Below are 21,583 nucleotides of genomic sequence, written 5' to 3' on the forward strand. Positions count from 1 at the left end.
ACTGGAGGATTTCCATGGCCAATTGCGGACGAACATGGAGTCAGAAAGGACGGAGTGGGAGTGATCAGGCCAGAGGAGCCTGAAGGAAGCCCCATGTATGTATATTTTGTATTTAAAAGCCCATCTCCGGTTCCCTGTAAGGCAGAGTTATCAGGGAAAGTTATAGTCATTATATTATCAGATCTTGTATGCAGGAACTAGAGAAATTATACAGAAGTTCACTGATCAGTAATTTGAATACACCAATGGACTTTTCTGTTATATATTCATCCATTAAAAAATATCAGTCATGGAATGCTCCTACGCCATCTCACAGGTAGAGCCAATAGATTTTATGTAATGTGGTAGTTTGCATTTGTAATATGTTTTAATTTATGGTCTTAAATGTGTTGGTATTTATACTGTATTTGTGGTCATCCATTAGAAATGTACAAAACATACGGTAAAAGAAAATTAAAAGTAACCATTTCACTAGAACAAACCTTTCTCTAATCGTCTTCCGGGACAACAAGAGATCCGGTCCCTCCTCCGGATCTGGGGAAACCACAATCAAGAAGCATTAAAAGCTCCCGCCCTCCCTCATTCCACAGTTCATCTGCGTTTCCCTCCAGGAAACACTGTTAAGAAGCAGCTCCCACTTTTTTGTTTTTTTACCTTGCCAGAGGGTGAGGTTCTCACAGGGAAGCCAGACCTCGGACGTTTTCCAGAGAGGACTCGGCAGGCCTAGGTTTCCAGTCGGGAGAGAGCGCCTTATTTTTGGTGGTGCGGCGCTGCTCTCCGGCCTCACACGCAGAACGCCAGGCGCAGAGGATGCCGGACGCGTCTGTTTGGCCGCAGGGAGTTCCGGGGATGCGTACACTAGGAGGAGTCCTGACGTCAGGCGCCGGCAGGCATGAGGCGTACTGACCTCACACGCGGCGGAAGGGGAGGCTCAAGACGGAGACCCAGAGAGAGGAAGTGCGGATTCTGGCGTCCTCCGTGTACACGAGGCGGCATGGAGACACAACAGGTGGCAAAGTCTTCCAGCCAGCCACAGCCCCAGGCGGCGGCCTCTAGTGGTGTGAGTCCTCCGTTTGGAGGAGTTTTATGCTGATGTTTGTGTAATAACAGAATAGGACTCAGTGGATTGTCTTTTGTCACATTTCTGTTATAGGCAAAATCTGAGCCTAAGGCTCCTGCTACAGCTCCTGAGAAAAAGTATAAGAGATGTGGATTCTGTAATACTAAAATTCCTATTGAGGCCCCTAAAACGCTTGCCTAGCCTGCATAAATGATTATTTCCCTTGAGGAGGGGGAGCAACTTCAATCTGGAGAATCGGACTCAGAGCAGTTAGTCCGAACCCCAAGGTTTTTGTTCTCCCCAGATGAATCTTCTGAGTTACTTAAGGCTGTTTATGCTACTGAGCAGATTAAAGAAACAGTGTCTGAACCAACTCCCCAGGATCTGGTTTATCTAGGGCAGGGGTCTCAAACTCGCGGCCCGCGGGCCATTTGCGGCCCGCGATACAACATTTTGTGGCCCAGTGGCTACAAGAGGAAAAAAAAAATTTTCAAATCGGCCTTATAGTTTTTGAGAAAATCGATTTTAAAGTTGCAAAGGAAAAAAAATACACATTTAAAAACCCGCCGACTTTAATGGTTAACCTTCCTGGCGGTAAGCCCGAACTGAGTTCGGGCTATGCCGCCGGAAGGCACCGCTCAGGCCCCGCTGGGCCGATTTGCATAATTTTTTTTTTGCTGCACGCAGCTAGCACTTTGCTAGCTGCGTGCAGTGCCTGATCGCCGCCGCTACCCGCCGATCCGCCGCAATTCCTCTCGCCGCGGCCGCCCCCCCCCCCCAGACCCCGTGCGCTGCCTGGCCAATCAGTGCCAGGCAGCGCTATGGGGCAGATCGGAGTCCCCACGTCATCCCGCCCGTCGCCATGGCGACGGGGGAAGCCCTCCAGGAGATCCCGTTCTTTGAACGGGATCTCCGGATCTCCGATCGCCGGCGGCGATCGGAGGGGCTGGGGGGATGCCGCTGAGCAGCGGCTATCATGTAGCGAGACTTTGTCTCGCTACATGAAAAAAAAAAAAAAATTTAAAAAAAAAGATTTGCTGCCCCCTGGCGATTTTTTTGCAAACCGCCAGGAGGGTTAATAGCAAATCCACCTCAAATGCTAGAAACCCTAAATTTGCAGGATATGTTAAGGAGATCATTAGGAATAAGAGGAAAAAACAATTTTTCAAAAAGACCTTATAGTTTTTGAGAAAATCGATTTTAACGTTTCGAAGGAAAATAGTATACTTTTAAATGCGGTAAATGTCACTTTTAGTAGCAAACCTAACGGTAGTGTAATTTTACATGTATCAAAAGAAAGAGCAATACATTTCCAGACAGGGTTTCCAGGGGGTCCATACGCAGCCGCAGCGCTTTGGCCAGGGATCGCTATACAGCCGCAATATGGCTGTATGAAGATTCCTGGCATTTTTTCCTATTTTCCCATTTTTTTTTTTATTTTTTTTTTGTTTGGAGTGTGGGAATTTTTTTTAAAAAAATGTGGGGTCCCCCCTCCTGAAACTTTTTAACCCCTTGTCCCCCATGCAGGCTGGGGTAGCCAGAATGTGGAGCTCCGACCGATTGGGGCTTCACACCCTGACTATACCAGCTGCAAAAAAGGTCCCTTAATGCCGATTTTTGTTCCGGGGTATCTGTTGGGGGGAGGGAGGGCAGGTTTATTTTGCTCTGGGGCCCCATTGTTGCTTAAAATGGCCCTGCCTGCCGGCAAAAGCAAAAGAGACACGGAAGCGAACTATATTTGCCCATTTTACCTTATAGTTCGCTTCAGTGCTCCCAAGTAATCCGCCGCATCCCCGCCGCTAAACAAGGGCTGCAGACCCCCAAATCCCCCGCGCAAACATCCACGACTGCGCTGAGGGGCAGAGCTTCCAGCTGTAGCTCTGCCCCTCCTGACGTCAATCGCCGAATGGATCGCCGCCTCTCCCCCGCCCCTCTCTGTGAAGGAAGAGTGAGAGGGGCAGGCAGAGGCGGCGATCCGCCGCGATTGACGTCAGGAGGGGCAGAGATGAAGCTGAAAGCTCTGCCCCTTCCAGGAAATGCCGGCGGATTGCCCCCCGGGGCAATTTGGGGGCTCTGCAGCCCTCGTTTTGCGGCGGGGACACGTGAACTCCCTTATGCGGCCCAGCCTCATCCTGACTTTGCCTCCTGCGGCCCCCGGGTAAATTGAGTTTGAGACCCCTGATCTAGGGCCTCCGGGCGAGTATTCCCTATTCATAAATCTTTACAAGAAATTATTTCCTCACAATGGCAGGATCCTGAGAGACGTTTGTTTATACCTAAATCGGCTAAAAGAAAATACCCCTTTGCCCAGGAAGAGATTGATAAGTGAATTAAATGTCCTAAGTTAGATGTAGCATTGGCTAAATACTCAAAGGAGTAATGAGGGGACTAGGGGAGGGGAAATTTTTTGACCATAAATCACCCATTACACCACCTTCTCTAGGTAATTTTTACCCAACCGCCACAATTGTATCAAACAATTTCAAACGTGACAAGATTGACGTGAAAAATGTAAAGATTATTTTTATTGGTTGCTTTGTGACTATACCAAAACGTAAAAAGGCCGTGTCAGAGCACAACACATTAAAAAACATCGCTGTTGTACAATAGCTGCATCACACCGCCAAACAGACACACCACAGAGACATACCACATGCACACTGGCCCACAGAGACTGTAGCGAATCTCAAAACCTTCAGTTCACAGGTCCATTGATGAAAGGTATAATTCTCCCTGTTTGCGTAGCAAAGCAGTCCGCAGCATGGAGGTACAGTCATGTAAGACCTATTAATACTCACACCTCTGGCAGCTTAACTGAGACCCGAAGTTCAGGACTTTGGTACCTCTCTGCAGGGGCCCCTGCACGTGCATGTGTTGGCCCCCGTCCGCCGACAAGCTCCCCATCCACGTTGACATGCCCAGCGGGACTATGACAGTGATGTTCCACTGATGCTCCTTACACCAGCGCTCAGCCGCGCGCCGCGGTCACCTTCCGCCTCTGCACTGCTAGAAAGAATTCTGTCTTAGCTTGGTGAAGCCCAGCAGATCCAGCCAGTTTGGTTCCCACACAGGATTATCCGCATCAAGACTTGGGCCTGCCAGAGGCTAGGGACGCTCCATGGTGCGCCGGATCGGCGGTACAGCTGCAGCACAAGCCGCCTACTAGTTTCGACCGGCGCTTCCGGTCTTCCTCAGGGCGTGGCCTATCGTCCGGGGGCCAATCCTTTTACAAGGTTCCTTTGGCTCCTCCTCCACTGCGCTGATCAGACAAGCGTGACTGCTAACCTCATCCCACCAGAAACATTCATTTTTCCACTGGTTCCGCTGCAGCTCTTTACACGCTCCCCTGTCATTCAAAGGACACACACATAGGTCTTGCTGCAAATTGAGTTTTTCTCAGGAGCGGATAGACATAAGGTAGGGGACAGAGGTAAGGGGAAAAGGAGCGGAGGGGGAGGGGGGGGAGGGGGAAAAGGAGGAGGAGAGAGGAAAAGAGAGAAAAAGAAGAAGAGGGACCACACCACTCAAAAAACCCTCTGCAATGCTTGAAAGGAATACATATTATATCATTTAATCACCCTCCATGCACCCAAAATTCATAATTAGACAAGAGGAGCAATAAGTCTCTCAACATTGTCGCACATATCAGTGCTCACTGCAGCTCTACATACAAGTTTATTCTTCACAACCCTATATAAGCTCCAACCTACTGATTCCACGTGCACAGCACTATAACTCAAAATGGTAAGAACGTCTCTACCCCATATCTCAGAGGAAGCTTCTAAGGGAAAAATCCACATTTAGGCCCTGTGGATGCCTCGACCTCAGTCGGTACATCCACATCGCCTCCCGCCGCAGCAGCATCGCTTCCGTTCTCTCCGTGCGCATGGAGGCCTCTAAGGCATCAATGCACATGGCACGAATACCAACAATGGAGCCATTATGTACATCCTGGAAGTGTTCTGCAATGGGGAATTTCCTTTCCCCACTGGCAATGTTTCCAATATGCTCCAGTAATCTTGTTTTGAATGCACGTGTCGTCATACCGACATAGTATTTGTTGCACGGACATATAAACAACCCACGTCGAGTTACAATTGAAAAACGCCTTTAACCTATATTCCGTTGAGTGGTCCTGGGAGAGGAAACTGTTAGTTCTCAAAACAAAGGGGCAGGCTTTACAGGATCCACATCGAAACATGCCAACCGGAGGGGGTATACGGTCTAGCCAAGTCCCTCCCTCTTTTTTTTGGACAGTTCCGAATGAACCAGGACATCACGTAGATTCCTGGCACGACGGGCCGTTACCAAAGGTCTAGGCTCCACTATTTCCCTAATCCCAGGATCTAACTGCAACACTCTCCAACAAGTCCCCAAGGCCCTATTCAATTCATCCCAGTGTGTATTGAACTGGGTTACTATCCTAGTGCATCCTTTAGTTACACCATCAGCTGCGGGACGAGCACGGGGGCGGAGCAATAATTCACATTCAGTGCGAAGTGCTCAATTTAAACTCCGACACAGTGCCCTATGTGAGTAGCCTCTTTCACGAAAACGTTTATACGTTTCCCTAGCTTCGCATTTGAACTGCTCAGTATCCGAGCAGTTCCGACGAATTCTTAGGAACTGTCCCGTCGGTATCCCGCCGATCACAGACCTCGGATGATGGCTCGCCGTGTGGAGGAGCGAATTGCCCGCGGTGGGCTTCCGGAATGTCCGAGTTGTCAACCTATTATTTACCCTCACTATCTCAAGGTCCAGAAAGGTGATCTTCTCTGGATCCACCGAGAACGTGAGGCGTATATTGCGTCTATTGCAATTTAAAGCTGACACAAATTCCCGGAATCCCTCCGCGGACCCCCTCCACACGATGAGCGCATCATCGATGTACCTCAGCCAAAGGGCCACGCCCCTGCGGAACAAATTATTTCGATACACGTCCTGTTCCTCCCACACTCCCAGGTGGAGGCACGCATACGCTGGAGCGCACGCCGCCCCCATGCTTGTCCCCCTCAGCTGATGGTAGTACTTTCCCTCAAACACAAAAAAATTATTATGTAGGACGAAGAACATAAGATCTACTATGTAGGAGTTATGTGTGGTATGCAGGGGGAAGGTCTCAAACAACACATATTCAAGACCCTCCAATCCAATGGTGTGGGGAATTGATGTATATAGCCCTTCGACATCTATTGATGCCAAGATGCAGTTATCATCCATTGTGAAGCCATTCAATTTATTCAGAACCTCCATTGAGTCCCTTACATAAGAGGGCAACCTCCTTACCAAGGGCTGTAATTTCTGGTCTAGGTATCTTCCCACTGCCTCACAAGGTCCTGCTGCTGCTGACACAATCGGGCGACCCGGTGGGGGCATGACACCCCTATGTATCTTAGGGAGGATATACATGGTCGGCCTTGTAAATTCCTCAACCTTCATATAACTATACTCTTCAGCATTAAGGATGCCATGCCTCAAACCCAGGAGCAGCCGATAATTCAGCTTATCAACAACATGCCAGAAGGGGTCACATTCTATTCAGTTGTATGTTGATGTATCGCCAAGTTGCCTATAAATCTCTTCGGTGTACATACATCTATCCATCAAAACTGTGTTACCCCCTTTATCGCTAGGCTTAATTATCAAATCCTCACGATCTTTCAAATCATCCAGTGCCCATCTCTCACCCGGAGTAAGGTTGTCCCGCCCACCCGGGGCATCTCACTTAAAGGCTTGAATCTCCTGCTCAAAGAGTTCCAAAAAGGTACTCAGATATCGATTTGAAACCAAAGAAGGCATATATTTAGATTTTGGACGTAATTTTACATGTGTGGGGGATTCCACCACAGACAGCCAATCATCCTCTATTTCACCAACTTGACCAGGGGAAGGAATTCCCTCACACTGGTCAACGTCAGAACCCTCAAATTCCAATCTGAGCTGAACCCTTCTAAGGAACATTGATACATCCTTAAAAATAGTAAATTCATCTGCTTTCCCCGTGGGTGAGAAGGACAACCCCTTTTCCAAGAGCGAGAGATGGTCACTGGTGAGAGCAACACTGGACAGATTAATTACCGATTTTGACTGGGCAACACCTCCACTCCTCCGATCTTTCCACTCCTCAACTCCATTTTGGACTGACTCTCCATCTGTTTTGTACCTTTCTTGACTTCCTCTCCCATTTCTGTCCCTGTCCCTCTGCCAGCTACTTCCCTTTGATTTACAGATGACTCTCCCTCCCACACTACCTCCTTGGTCGGGGGGTTCTCTCCCAACTCCACATTCTTCAGGATACCTTTGGGCTGTACAGGGGTCTCTAAAAAAGTGACCGATCTACCCAGTTCCTCTCCCTCAGATGCATCAGCCCCTGATCCCGAGGTTTCTCCCGGACGATGTGGTGGATTTTTCCCTTTCCTACGTCGCTTCCGATTCAACTTGGTGGTTAGAGGGAATCTTTCTTTAGTCATCCAATCCAATCTATCTTGTTCAAACTTTTTCTGTTTTGTCCTTCTTAAATATGCATTGTATTTCTCAACTTCTTTTTTAACCTGATCATTAAACCTTTCAAACATAGGGGCATCCTTCCTCTGATCCAGGGCCAATCTCTTCTCCTCTCTCTCCAAACCCAAACCCTCCAACTGAATCCTCTCCTCCTCAACAATCATCTGCATAACCCCAATACCACGCTCAATACAGCTTTTTTCCCATTTAGGCAAAAATCTATCATTATGCAAATGGGGAGCTGGAATGGTCTTCTCCTGCAGGCCTGGGGGTACAATTCCCGCTCCAGTATAGCCCTCCAGAGAGGAAACATTACAGTTTCTCCGCAAAAATGTGTTCATTGCATTCCGATACGTTCTAAACGTGGATTTCAATTCTTTGCTAGTTGGTTCTGATTGATCAGAGGTACCGGGGGTATGGATGTCACTATTACCCCCTAAATCCTTAAAGGCCTCCTGTATTTCTAACTGCATTTCATCACTCAATTTGAACGCCATGGTGAGCAATATTCACGTCTGCAACCGGAAACCGAAAAGACGATGAAAATAGGAGAGACACAGCAGCCACGCTAATGATGCGCTTGCCTAGCCTGCATAGATGCCTTAGTAGCCTCTGAGACTTCCAGCATTTTAAAAGGGGTTATGGAATCAGTAAACATTAAAATGCAGGAAACTTTAGATAAGTTTAAAGAGTCTTTTATCCCTCCATCAGCAGAGTCTAGGCCTGGGCCTGCCTCTACTTCCCTCCCTGGTCCTTCGGGGCTTTTATCTCATCCTGCCTCCATTTCTGATTTTTTTTGGGGGGCTGAAGGGGAAGAAGAGTTAGAGGAAGAGGAAGAGGGGGAAGAGATTTCTGAGATTATTTCCCTTGAGGAGGGGGAGCAACTTCAATCTGGAGAATCGGACTCAGAGCAGTTAGTCCGAACCCCAAGGTTTTTGTTCTCCCCAGATGAATCTTCTGAGTTACTTAAGGCTGTTTATGCTACTGAGCAGATTAAAGAAACAGTGTCTGAACCAACTCCCCAGGATCTGGTTTATTCTGGTTTAGCTAGGGCCTCCGGGCGAGTATTCCCTATTCATAAATCTTTACAAGAAATTATTTCCTCACAATGGCAGGATCCTGAGAGACGTTTGTTGATACCTAAATTGGCTAAAAGAAAATACCCCTTTGCCCAGGAAGAGATTGATAAGTGGATTAAATGTCCTAAGTTAGATGCAGCATTGGCTAAATACTCAAAGGACTCTGATTTGTTTTTTGAGGATGCAGGGACTCTTAAAGATCCTATGGACAAGAGAGTGGAGGGTCTTTTGAAAAAAGCCTGGGAGTCGGCAGCATTTGCTTTCCTACCAGGGATTTCAGCCACGTGTATTTCACGGAATTTAAGGATTTGGATGGATAAATTAATTCTCAAATTTCTAAGGGGGCGCCAGCGAAGGATTATGCAGCTTCCTTACCGGAGGTACTAAGAGCAGTGGCTTTTCTAGCAGATGCTATTACTGAGATGGTCAGAGTTACGGCACGCACTACTGCGCTTATTAATTCTGCCAGGCGGGCAATATGGCTGAAGACCTTGCAAGGGGATTTGACCTCAAAAAATAGGTTATGCTCTATTCCCTTTGAGGTTAACCTCCTTTTTGGAGCCGAGCTGGATAAGGTTTTATCCCGGTCTGCTGAGAGGGGTAAGCAATTCCCGAATAAAAAGAGGACGTTGAAGGGGAAGATACCTTTTGTGGCTAAAAAACAAACTAATGAGCAGTCTTTATCTTGGCCTGTTAAAAATAGGAATGTGCAGAGGAAATGGTCCTTTCCGAAAGGAAAGGGAAGAGGGGGTTTCACACTTGGAAACGCCAAACCTTCCAGTCAAGACAAATGACGTCTTTCCAGTGGGGGGCAGACTAATCTTTTTTCAGTTAGAATGGGAGAAGTTGAATCCCGATCCTTTTGTTTTTCAGATCATAAAGCGGGACTACCGCATTCAATTTTCTGTTCATCCTCCCCCCCCCACAGAATTTTTTTGAACCAGATTCCAAGGGATCCGGAAAAAGCTTTGGGTCTAGAATCAGAGATTCAAAAGTTTTTGGACAAAAGGGTAATAATCCAGGTTCCTCGAACAGAGGAATTCCAGGGTGGTTATTCTCACGTTTTTTTGGTGAAGAAGGCAAACGGAGACTTTAGATTCATTCTGAATCTGAAATCCTTGAATCCGTTTTTGGATTACAAAAAGTTCAGGATGGAGAGCATTTATTCTGTGAGAGCTCTGCTACAAGGCCAGGAATTTTTTATTTCAATAGATCTTCAGGACTTTTACCTGCACATTCCAATTTTTTCAGGCCATCAAAGATGAGATTCGCGATCCGAGACAAATCTCGGATTCGCCATTTTCAGTTTCAGGCACTGCTGTTCGGCATTGCATCAGCTCCTCGCATATTCACAAAGGTTCTGGCGGAAGTGATGAAGGAGCTGAGACTACAGGGAATCTCAATTGTCCCTTATTTGGACGATCTTCTTGTGTTTGCCCAGTCAAGGGATCTCTTACTGCCTCACAGGGAGATTGTTATACAGTCTCTGACTCGAGTAGGTTGGATTATAAACTATGCCAAGTCTTCCTTAAATCCAACCCAGCAGATAACCTTTTTAGGTTACCGTATAGACTCTGTGATGCAAAAGATTTTCCTGCCTCAGGAAAAGATTCTGAAAATTCAGGTAGAGGTGGAAAGGCTACTGACGTTGAGGGATTGTTCTTTTCGTCAGATCATAAGGCTTCTGGGTCTATTCACGGCCGCAATTCCGGCTGTGGTATGGGCTCAGTCTCATGGCAGACGGTTACAAAATCTTTTTCTATCAAAATGGGACAAGTCCCAGAACTCTCTAGACCTCCGGACGACTATTCTGGAGCAGGTGAGAACCAGCTTAGCCTGGTGGTTAGCACAGGAAAATTTACAGGAGGGAAGATGGTGGAGACAGCTGAACCCAGTACAAATCTTCTCAGATGCGAGTTCATGGGGCTGGGGGGCGACAGCTCTGGGGCAGCATGCACAGGGCTCTTGGGATCCAGACATAAGGAGAAAGTCGTCCAATTTCAGAGAACTGAAGGCCGTTCAGGAAGCTCTCAGATCATTCCAGGAAATGATAGAGGGCAAACACGTATTCATTTTTTCCGACAACATAACGACGGTAGCTTATTTATCAAAACAGGGGGGGACAAGATCCAAGGATCTCATGTCCCTTTCCTCAGAGATCTTCGGTTGGGTAGAGCTCAGAGTTCTATCTTTAGCTGCTATCCACATAAAAGGAGTATTGAATCGAGAGGCAGATTTTTTGAGTCAGCAGCAGATAAATCAGTCAGAATGGAGTCTCCATTCACAGATTTTTGCCGAGGTAACAGAGATCTTCGGGGTCCCAGACATAGATCTCTTTGCCTCCCCAGTCAATGCGAAGGTGAGTCGCTTTTACTCCCTTCACAGAAGCCCAGGGTCTCTGGGATTGGATGCACTCAGTCTCCCATGGCATTTCAATCTATGTTATGCTTTTCCTCCACTGATTCTCATACCTCAGGTTCTTGTGAAACTTCAAAGAGAAAAAGTAAGGATGATTTTGATTGCCCCTATGTGGCCAAAAAGGCCGTGGTATGCAACCCTGCTGAAATTATCGGAGAAGCCTCCAATTCCTCTTCCGTGGCGAGAGGACCTATTGATGCAGGGTCTTCTGAAACATCCCAAGCCCCAATTATTCAAACTGGCAGCCTGGATCCTGAAAGGGTAATTTTAAGGAAGAAGGGTATCTCCGAAAAGGTTATTGAGACACTTATGAAATGTAGAAAACCGGTAACTCAGAAAATGTATCGGAAGGTCTGGAAGATTTTTCTAGCATGGTGTGCTGCGAAAAATAGGAACTTTGATTTGACTAGTTCAGTATTAGATTTTCTTCAAGATGGTTTGGAGATGAACCTAGCACCCTTAAAGTGAACCTAAAGTCACCCCAAAAAAATGAGATGAACTCACCTGGGGCTTCCCTCAGCCACCTGCAGACGATCGGTGCCCTCGCAGCTCCGCTCCGATGTCCCAGGACCCGCCGGCGAGCACTTCCGGTTTGGCCGTCACCGGCCGACAGGCATGGGAACGCGAGTGATTGTTCGCGTTCCCAGCCTGTATATCGCCCCCTATGCTGCTATTGCTAGTTTATCTAATTTTTTTGGGGTGACTTTAGGTTCACTTTAAGGTGCAATGTTCGGCTCTATCTATTCTGTTAGATAGGCATCTGGCACAGGAGGAATTAGTGAGGAATTTCTTTAAAGCCATTCAGAGATTCACTCCCGTTTGGCAAAGGATTTTTCCACAATGGGATTTGTCGTTGGTTCTAAACATTATTATGAGACCGCCCTTTGAACCAATTGATGAGATTAACATTAAACTTCTTTCCTTTAAATTAGCTTTCCTGATTGCTATCACGTCAGCAAGGAGAATAGGGGACTTACAAGCACTGTCCATTAAAGATCCGTTTTTAATTATATGTCCCGATAGGGTTCGATTGAGATTAGACCCAGCTTATCTTCCTAAGGTCTCTTCAGAGTTTCACCGCTCTCAGGAGATTATTTTGCCCTCTTTCAGTGCCAATTCGTCCAATAGCAAAGAGAAGGATTTCCACTGTTTAGATGTGAGACGTACACTTCTGGTATATTTATCCAGGACTAGAGAATTTAGGAGGTCCAGTAATTTGTTTATACTTTTTGCGGGCAAAAATAGGGGGCAGCAGGCATCAAAACAGACCATAGCTAGGTGGATTAAGCAGGCTATAGTTTTGGCTTATCAGAATAGCGATTGTCCTACACCTAATGATATTAAAGCCCACTCCACACGGTCCTTATCCACATCATGGGCGGAGAGAGCAGGGGCAACAATACAACAAATCTGTCAAGCGGCAACCTGGTCGACGGCATCTACGTTTATCAAGCACTATAGAGTGGATGTGTTGTCTCAGCAAGACCAGTCGTTTGGCAGAAAGGTGCTCCAGGCAGTGGTCCCTCCCTAGGTGGGTCTTTTTTTCCTAAAAGACTTCTTGTCTATCTCTCCTGTTGTCCCGGAAGACGATTAGAGAAATACTCCTATTAGACCTACCGGTAATGAAGTTTCTAAGCGTATTCCGGGACAACGCCTATAACCCGGCCCTGTCTAGAGGGCACCTTTCTATGGGGGGTCAGTATGGAGCACTAGTTGGTGTATAGATTTCTTTCTTCATTTCCGGTGGTTTTTTGTTCGGTTTTACTTTTATATGCACTGTGGAATGAGGGAGGGCGGGAGCTTTTAATGCTTCTTGATTGTGGTTTCCCCAGATCCGGAGGAGGGACCGGATCTCCTGTTGTCCCGGAATATGCTTAGAAACTCCATTACCGGTAGGTCTAATAGGAGTATTTTGAGCCAAGACAGCAGACTTAATACAGAGGTATCCAGGTTACTGTTGGCAAAAAGCCATTGGTGCCTGCTCAGGCGGTAAGGCAGTTAGGCAGTCACACAATCCTTCTCCCCCGTTTAAACATACAAATACAGCAAATGGCTTCAGAATCCTCCTGAAGCTATTTGGCCACATTGCTGTGCACTTGCCTAGAGGGGAGGAGATGCTGTGCACATCTCACAGGCAGCCTGGAGGGGAGGAGACGTAAGTCACACAGCCTGGAGGGGGGGAGAGATAAGTCACACAGCCTGGAGGGGAGGAGACGTAAGTCACACAGCCAGGAGGGGAGGAGACGTAAGTCACACAGCCAGGAGGGGAGGAGACGCAAGTCACACAGCCTGGAGGGGAGGAGACGCAAGTCACACAGCCTGGAGGGGAGGAGACGCAAGTCACACAGCCTGGAGGGGAGGAGACGCAAGTCACACAGCCTGGAGGGGAGGAGACGTAAGTCACACAGCCTGGAAAAATCCACTTACCTCTGGGGCTTCCTCCAGCCCGTCAGCCGTCCTGTGCCCACACCGCAGCTCCGCTCCACTGGTGGTCCGGGGTCCCCTCTGGCGCAAGATGCCGGCTGCGCCTGCGGCTCTCAGTCGCGCTGACGTCATCCAGACTGTACTGCGCAGGCGCAGTAGTTCTGCGCCTGCGCAGAACAGCCCGGATGATGTCAGTGCGACTCAGTGAGCCGCACACTGGATCGCAGGAAGAAGCAGGAAGATGCCGCCCTGGTGAGATTGGCATCTGCATCGGAGTGGACCGGGAGCCAACGGAGCTGCGGCGAGGGCACAGGACCACTGCCAGGGGCTGGAGGAAGCACCAGGTAAGTGGATTTCTTTTTTTCTTTTTTTTTATTTCCTCGGACCTTCCCTTTAAAGGTTATTATGCTGTTGCACAGCTTTTAGAGCAGAGAGGACAAACTGAGTTCAGGTGCGCTTTAAAAAAAAATAATGAAAGTACCTGGTACAGGGATTAATTGTCACTGGCCTCCACACAATAGATTAGTAGTTGTGGCTCAGTTCCTCTTTCCCCCATGTGAGCCCTGCTCCCTACAGGGAAATGAGTTGCACGAGGTGCGGACTGCATCACATGTGTTGTTAGGAAGTAGAAAAAAATGGCTTCAGTAGAGAAAGCAATCACCTCCTCTCCCTGGCTACTCATGTTACTGCAAGGTGCCAACTTCAAACTGATGAAGAGGATGAGGTGAACAAACTGCCATTCTGCGGCAAGAAAAACGGCTGCAATCAATTACCACACTAGATTTTCTTGATAAAAATCTGCATGTGTTAAAAATATAAAATACAGAGCTGTTTAATGCATAAAATTAAGGTCCCTGTTTGTGGGATGTAAAGGTTTAGTATGGGGACTGACATGTTTATCTACACTGAGCAGCTGTGCTCAATATGCGCACAAGCGGCCTCTGTGCAGGCACGGGCCGTAAGCTTTGACTGCAGAGTGGGACAGTGCTCATACACGGAGGGAAGCACAGCATTCAACAATAATGTGGAATAGTGTTCAGAGGGTCCCTGAGGAGGAGCGTAGGGTGATCGGGGAAGCCTCTGGACCATCCAGAAGCATTCCCCTACTGAGGTAAATATCTATCTTTTTCTTAAGGCTACTGGAACCTTCAAGGGTAAAAAGGAATGTTTGATTAAAATCTGGTACACACATCCAATTTTAATTGTCCAATCACTAGCCAATTTTACCACCTCTATGTACTATGAGGGCCAACACGTTTTGAATACTAGGAACAAATTGTGTAGGTAAGCTCTTATGCTACATGGAGGTGGTAAAATTGGCCAATGATTGGCCAGTCCAAATTAGATGTGTGTACCAGGCTTAAAGCAAGTCTGAAGCTAAATTGAAAAAAAATGTACCTAGCCAAGGAAAGGGAAGGCTCTGGGTCCTAATGAGCCTTACCGTTCCTCACACGGTCTCTGCGTTCAGCGCTGGATCCCCAGTTCATATCTCCCGCTGTGGGAGGCTTCGGAAGTCTTTGGGAGCCCGAGTGTTCCGTACTGTGCTCCGTACTGCACATGTTTGTGTGTTTTTTTTTTTTTTTAAATCGATTCAGATTCCCTTTAAAGGAAACCTTAACCCTGGAATAGAAACAAAGTTTCACTTACCCGTGGCTTCCCCAAGCCCCCAGCAGCCGTTCTGTGCCCTCGCCGGTCCTCAAGTGTCCTCCGGTCCACGCCGAGGGTTAGTTTTGTTGTCAGCCGACTGCCCCTGGCCACGCGTATTCTTCTTCGCCTTCCCCCTGTCAAGTGCTCTACGAGACATCATGTAAAAACTTTGCTGTGGCCTGCTAGTTCTGATGATGCAACATGTCAGCATTCTGCCCAGAGTAGCAGACTAAAGATGGCAGAGAATTTTCATCCGGGCAGTCCTTTTCTCTTACAGAAAGGAGACTGACAGATGTGTAGGCCTTTTGGAAACCAGAAGGTTATAACTGGTTAATATTAAATATACAGTAGCATGTTGCGTGCCTAGAGCAAGGACACTGCATTCTGCTTACAAGAGCCTATTGCTGAGGAATGTTAATAGAAGACATCAATATCAATCACTTGCCTGCTCCAACTTCCTAACATAAGCTTCAGCACTGCACTTCTGTGTCTGTTTTGTGAAATGACAAAGGCTGCTGCATACCCAAGGTAATACTGGCAGCACATGCCGAAGAGGAATAAAAGCTACTGTAAGGAGTTAGAGCTAAAAGGGATACCATTGGAAGTACAATGACATAAGCTCTTACTGTAAAAGCTATAACCTTCTGTTCTACATAAACGGTGAGTGGAAGCCTATACACTTTCCCTCTCCCTCTTGTAAGTGAAAAGAACTGCCCTGAATCAGAGGACTGGTCAGTACCTTTTAGAGCCCTCACAACAGCACCCAATGGGGTCAAGTCATAAAGCATTACCGCATTCGGTAATGCAGAAAACGGCTGACTTAACCGAGAACTTGGGGAAAATGTCAATTCACAAAGGCTGTTACCACATGAAAAGCTGAAATTACCGAGCAGTGAGGTAAATTACCGACTTGTGCGGTAAACACCTCAACAAATATCAGAAAATGTCAATTCATAAGGCCTACAACATGCGGTAAATCCACAAAACAATACCGTCTGCTTTGAAGTGGTGAAAAGAGTGCAGAGTTTCTGCGAGGAGTCTGTTCTGGGAGTTGTGACTCACAAGCAGAAGCCGTGAGAGCTGTGACTGACAGGAGCAGAAGCCAATAGAAACCGCCCCTGTCTCCTGCAAGTCTGGATGATGGAATCTGATAGGACCCGCAGCCTTCTCAGACGGGACAAGCTTTTCAACCCAAGCAGCAGCAGAGCGATGGGAACAAAACAGGCTTCCCCTGAATACTTTCGGCTGTTTAACCTCTTGGGTTCCTGTTTGAAGATGCGTAGGAGCTAGTGGGGAAAATCACCAAACAGTGATGTGCAGTGTTAGTTTTCTGCCACACATAGCATTTTTCATTTTGGCCAAAAAGTTCAATTTTGGTCTCGTATGACCAGAGCAGCTTCTTCCACATGTTTGCTGTGTTCCCCACATGGCTTGTGGCAAACTGCAAATGGGACTTCTTATGCTTTTCTGTTAACAATGGCTTTCTTCTTGTCACTCTTTTGTAAGAGCCAACTTTGTGCAGTGCACGACTAATAGTTGTCCTATGGACAGATTCCCCCACTGGAGCTGTAGATCTCTGCAGCTCGTCCAGAGTCATCATGGGCCTCTTGACTGCATTTCTGATTAGCACTCTCCTTGTTCGGCCTGTGAGTTTAGGTGGACGGCCTTGTCTTGGTAGGTTTACAGTTGTGCCATACTCCTTCCATTTCTGAATGATCGCTTGAACAGTGCTCCGTGGGATGTTCAAGGCTTTGGAAATCTTTTTGTAGCCTAAGCCTGCTTTAAATTTCTCAATAACTTTATCCCTGACCTGTCTGGTGTGTTCTTTGGACTTCATGGTGTTGTTGCTCCCAAGATTCTCTTAGACAACCTCTGAGGCCGTCACAGAGCAGCTGTATTTGTACTGACATTAGATTACACACAGGTGCACTCTATGTAGTCATTAGCACTCATCAGGCAATGTCTATGGGCAACTGACTGCACTCAGACCAAAGGGGGCTGAATAATTACGCACACCCCACTTTGCAGTTATTGATGTGTAAAAAATGTTTGGAATCATGTATGATTTTCGTTCCACTTCTCACGTGTACACCACTTTGTGTTGGTCTTTCACGTGAAATTCCAATAAAATTGATTCATGTTTGTGGCAGTAATGTGACAAAATGTGGAAAACTTCAAGGGGGCCGAATACTTTTGCAAGCCACTGTACATGTCTATGTCACATGTCACCTCGGGTATCCTTTAACCACTTCAACCTTCAGTGTTTTTTCACCTTATGCATCCGAGCAACTTTCATCTCCCTTTCATTCACCAATAACTTTATCACTACTTATCACAATAAAATGATCTATATCTTATTTTTTTCCGCTGCCATTTAGGCTTTCTTTGGGTGGTACATTTTGCTAAGAATTATTTTATCTTAAATTCATTTTTATGGGGAAAAAAAATGGAAAATTTTATTATTTCTCAGTTTTCTGCCATTATAGTTTTAAAATAATACATGCTACCATTATGCGCTTTGAGTCCTATGGGAGAAAAGCGCTTTACAAATGTTATTGTATTGTACCATAATTAAAACCCATGTATTTTGTTTTCCCATTGGTCACTATCACAATGTATGGCGCCAATATTTTATTTGGAAATAAACGTACATTTTTTCACTATTTACAAGCCCATAATTAAAAAAAAAAAAAAATAGCATTTATACCCTCTTGACATACATATTAAAAAAGGTCAGACCCTAAGGTAACTATTTATGTCCTTTTTTATGTCCTTTTTAAAATAAAAAATATGCAAAAAAAAAACAAAAATTGGTATTATGGGAGAGTGTGGGAGGGGAAGCAGAGGACATGTATCGTATGAGCAACATAAACTTTTGTAATGATGTGGGTTTTTTTTTCTCTTTTTATTAATCAGTCATCTTCAGCATTAAGATACAAGCTGATTTGCCGCATCCCCGTGGCAGAACAAAGTACTTATCCTCCTGAAATACCGGCGCAAAATTCTGCGTTTGCATAATTTTGCTTCCTGGTAGAGGCAGAGCTGTGCGCAGTAGTCTCTGCGATCTCTGCCTCTTCCCCCCCCCCCCCCCCTCTCTGTCATCTTTCACTGAAAGGGGTGGAAAAGGCTGAGATCGGCTGAGATTGACTGGATAAGAGGCACAGCTCTGCCTCTACCGGGCAGCAAAATCTGCAACTTCAAAAGTCATGGAATTTTGCCCCATTATTTCAGGGGATAAATACCTTGTTCTGCCACAGGGATGTGGCAAATCAGCTGATTATTGAAAAGAGAAAGAAAAAACACTTCAGACTCTCTTTAAAGAGACTCCGTAACAAAAATTGCATCCTGTTTTTTATCATCCTACAAGTTCCAAAAGCTATTCTAATGTGTTCTGGCTTACTGCAGCACTTTGTACTATCACTGTTTCTGTAATAAATCAATGTATCTTTCCCCTGTCAGACTTGTCGGTCTGTGTCTGGAAGGCTGCCAAGTTCTTCAGTGTTGTGGTTCTGCTATGAACTCCCCCTTCCAGGCCCCTCTATGCACACTGCCTGTGTGCTATTTAGATTAGGGCAGCTTCTCTCTTCTCTCTTATCTTTTACAAGCTGGATAAATCGTCCTCTGAGCTGGCTGAGCTTTCACATACTGAGTTACAGACAAGGGCAAAGCTGTTTGCAGGAAGAAAAGAGCAGCATGAAACTTCAGTGCATGAGAACTGCAGGGGGAAAGAAACACACAAATGATCTCTTGAGATTCAAAAGGAAGGGTGTATACAGCCTGCTTGTGTATGGATGTATTTTCTATGTGTGGACATACTGTACATCAACCTACTTCCTGTTTTGGTAGCCATTTTGTTTGTTTATAAACAAACTTTTTAAAACTGTTTTTAACCACTTTTAATGCGGCGAGGAGCGGCAAAATTGTGACAGATAGTAATAGGAGATGTCCCCTAACGCACTGGTATGTTTACTTTTGTGCGATTTTAACAATACAGATTCTCTTTAAGAAAGACTGAGGCCCAGTGCACACCAAAACCGCTAGCAGATCGTCAAAACTCTAGCGGTTTTGGGAGCAGAGAGCAGATATTTGGCCGGGTGCACACCAAGCGGATTTTGTATGCGATCCACCAGCCGCATCAGCCAGTGAAAACGCTTGGCTATTGTATTTCAATGTGTGGTGCACACCGGCGGTTTGAGGTTTTTTAGCAAACCGCAAATGCGCAGCAGGAGGCGCGTTTGCGGCTTGGCAAAAACCTCAAACCGCCGGTGTGCACCATCCCATTGCAATACATTAGCCAAGCATTTTTCCAGGCGGATGCGGCCGGCGGATCGCTCCAAAAACCGCTCGGTGTGCACTGGGCCTGATAGACAGATTCAGAGCAGATTCAGAGCAAGCAGAGGCAGTATAACAAAACATGCACATCTAAAGGGATGTCAGGATGCCCTCACTACATGGAAGAGCTTGTAACAACACAGAGACACTCCACTCTCTTTTTGCTGTTAGGAACAGGTTTTTGTCAATGGGCTTTGGTAATTTACCGAACTTCTACCCTACCTGTGAAAATTTTTATGAATTAGCGCACAAAAGTCTAAAATACAGAATGCGGTATTTTCCCAAACAGATTTTTTTTTTATCGCACAGCCTGCTATGAATTGACCCCAATGTGTGTCTAATACGTGGATATAGACTCTTATAAACAAACTGTTTAGGGGACCTTTACAGGTACATTTAAAAAGGGTGCCATTGTAATTTGGGCCAGAGAGGTAGCCGCTACTATTGGACAGTGGTGATTCTGATAGTAAAATATTAATCATTTTTACCTGGTAGGCAATGGCATAGCTGCAATTAACATTGCCGTCTATGCGCCACCCATTGTACCAGGCAGCCGCTGGCACCCAAATGACCTGCTTTGTACTTTTACCCCTTGGTAGAGTCCAGGACACTACATGATACAATAAATGACTTTTTAGTGTGTTAAGTATTTTAATTTCTGGCAAAAAGTTCACCTTTTTATTATAGCACATGATCTTTATATTTGGTTTAAAAGCTTACTCAGAAAATGTTCTGTACATTTGGAAAACAGAATTTTTTTTTCTTGGGAATCTTATCTACCTTCATAGGCCACATACCTAGCTTTTATAAGTGTGATATTTAAATTTACGATGTAAATAGATATGAGGTAAAATAGTGATGTATTACTGCTTTATAAATAGTCCTTGTAGTGTCAGTTTTACTCTCTAGACATAGATGCTTCTAAGGCCTGGGGATCACTGTGCTTGCAATTGCACAAGCACCGATCGCCGGCTTGTTTTCTGGCCTGATTTCTATGGCGATCAGAAGTATTGTACAATCTATTGCCGGCATTTGTACAGCGCTTCCAATTTGCACTTTTTTTCTTTCCTAACCTGTAAATTAAGTTTGTAATACTCACCTGGTCTCCCAAGGTTTATTTCTGCCGGCTTCTGGGGCACAGTCCCGCCTCCTAGCACAAGAGATCATAGATACTTCTTTATCTTGAAATAGAAAAGCACTGAAGACGTCTTGTTCTAGGGGGCTAGCCACATGCAGGAAACCGGACCTCAGGAGACCCGGGAGGTACTTAAAACTTAATTTAAACATGAGAATTACCTACAAGGTCGTTGATAAATCCAATTTTGAAAAGTGATTTTGCAGCACTTGTATCTAAAAAGGACACCAGAGCCAAACAAAGCTAGAGAAACTGAGAGCAGGCATATACTATCACCTGTCCTGATGCCCACTGCTCCCCCCGTTCTCCTCTCTGCCCCCCTGTAGCTTGCGTAAAAGCCCCCCGGGATCCTCTTTGGGTCCCCGAAGTCTGGCTTTACTACGCAGATGCTGGCCAGGCTGCGTGCATCCTACAGCATGGGCCCTTAGCCGTGAACGCTCTGCACATGCGTATGATGTCACTACGTCATGCGCACGATGTCATACGTATGCGCAGCGATGCGCGCAGCCCGGCCAGTGCCTGCGCTGTAAAGCCTGACTCAGGTGACCTAAAGAGGATCCCTGGGGTCTTTTAGGTAAGACACGGGGGGGGGGGGGGGGTCAGAGAGGAGAACGGGGCATAGCAGTGGGCATCAGGACTGGTGATAGTATATGCCTGCTCCCCCTATTTCTCTAGCCTTATTCGGCTCTGGTATCCTTTAATCATTCCACATATGCTGCAGGACCTGTGATTGCTATTTGCCCAAATCACAATCGCGGGTGTGGGTTGAACTCCATTCACTTTTACGCACTTGAAACAAAAAAAGAAAAACAGAGGGCCCAATATGGTGCAGTAAGTCTAGCAATTGTTGGCAAAATAATTAACAGATGTGGATATACTCACAAACACGGGGTTACCACATAGGCAACCACTTGAAATGCAGGTGGGGAGCATTAGAACCTGACCCCACTCAGGTTTAAGAAGTCGCTCTCTGTAGATAGAAAG

General features: G+C 46.2%; 1 protein-coding gene across 1 annotated transcript in view; it reads left to right on the forward strand.

Annotated features, from left to right (window-relative positions):
- Positions 1 to 21,583, forward strand: part of ORC3 (origin recognition complex subunit 3) — a 149,045-nt gene that overhangs the window by 115,534 nt on the left and 11,928 nt on the right. The window lies entirely within an intron of this gene.

The sequence above is a fragment of the Hyperolius riggenbachi genome, chromosome 4, assembly GCF_040937935.1.
Source record: "Hyperolius riggenbachi isolate aHypRig1 chromosome 4, aHypRig1.pri, whole genome shotgun sequence".
Lineage (NCBI taxonomy): Eukaryota > Metazoa > Chordata > Amphibia > Anura > Hyperoliidae > Hyperolius > Hyperolius riggenbachi.